The sequence below is a fragment of the Triticum dicoccoides genome, chromosome 6A (assembly GCF_002162155.2).
Source record: "Triticum dicoccoides isolate Atlit2015 ecotype Zavitan chromosome 6A, WEW_v2.0, whole genome shotgun sequence".
Classification (NCBI taxonomy): Eukaryota; Viridiplantae; Streptophyta; class Magnoliopsida; order Poales; family Poaceae; genus Triticum; species Triticum dicoccoides.
Genome location: NC_041390.1, coordinates 41,138,767 through 41,140,141, shown reverse-complemented (window position 1 = coordinate 41,140,141; position 1,375 = coordinate 41,138,767).

The window sequence follows — 1,375 nt, the reverse complement described above, 5'->3', positions numbered from 1 at the left end:
AGAGGATGATGATAATTACATGCCCCCCTTCGAAGACGAGGCAAGCCTCGGCGACGACGAATTCACTATGCCAGAGGATCCCGTCGAACAAGAGCGCTTCAAACGCCGGCTTATAGCCATGGCAAATAGCCTTAAGAAAAAGCAGCAGTAGCTTCAAGATGATCAGGATCTGCTAGCTGACAAATGGACTGAAGTCCTCGCGGCCGAGGAATATAAACTCGAGCGCCCCTCCAAGAGCTACCCAAAGTGCAGGTTGCTACCCCGACTGGAGGAAGAAGTGTATGATACGGCTGATCGGCCACCTCGTGGCCGCGATAGAGAGGCATTCCAGCCAAAAACTCAGCCTCCACCCCGACGCCATTCAAATAAAAAGGCATGGGGAGATACACCAGACCTGTGAGACATATTGGAGGACAAAGCAAAGCATGCAAGATCGATCTACGGATCACAAGGGCGCGCCACTCTGCGAGACGATAAACATCACGCCGGATACAGTAAAAGCAAATCCGGCCGGGCCGAACACAGCGGGCAAGACCCATTCGAGCTGCGTCGAGATATAGCCCAATACAGAGGCGCCGCACACCCCTTATGCTTCACAGACAAAGTAATGGATCATCAAATCCCATAAGGTTTCAAACCTGTAAATATTGAATCATACGACGGCACAGCAGATCCCGCAGTATGGATCGAGGATTTCCTCCTCCACATCCACATGGCCCGTGGTGATGACTTACATGCCATCAAATACCTCCCACTAAAGCTCAAGGGACCAGCGCAGCATTGGCTTAACACTTGCCAACCGAGTCCATCAGTTGTTGGGAAGATCTGTAAGCCACATTCCTCGACAACTTTCAAGGCACTTATGTGCAGCCACCAGATGTTGATGACTTGAGCCACATAATTCAGCAGCCAGAAGAATCGGCCATGCAATTCTAGACTCGGTTCCTAACAAAGAAAAACCAAATTGTCGACTGTCCGGATGCAAAGGCCCTAGCGGCTTTCAAACACAACATCCGCGACGAATGGCTAGCCCGGCACCTTGGTCAGGAAAAGCCGAAATCTATGGCAGCCCTCATGACACTGATGACCTGCTTTTGTGAGGGAGAAGACAGCTGGCTGGCTCGTAGTAATAACATATCAAAGAACCATGGTACTTCGGATACCAAGGTCACGTCGCAACAAACATAAGCGCCGCATTAACAGCGATAATACCGAGGATACGGCAGTCAATGCCGGATTCAAAGGCTCTAAACCCGGTCAGCGGAAAAAGCCATTCAAACAAAGTACGCCGGGTCCGTCCAGCTTGGACCATATACTCGATTGCTCGTGTCAAATACACGGAACCCCAGAAAAGCCAGCCAATCACACCAACAGG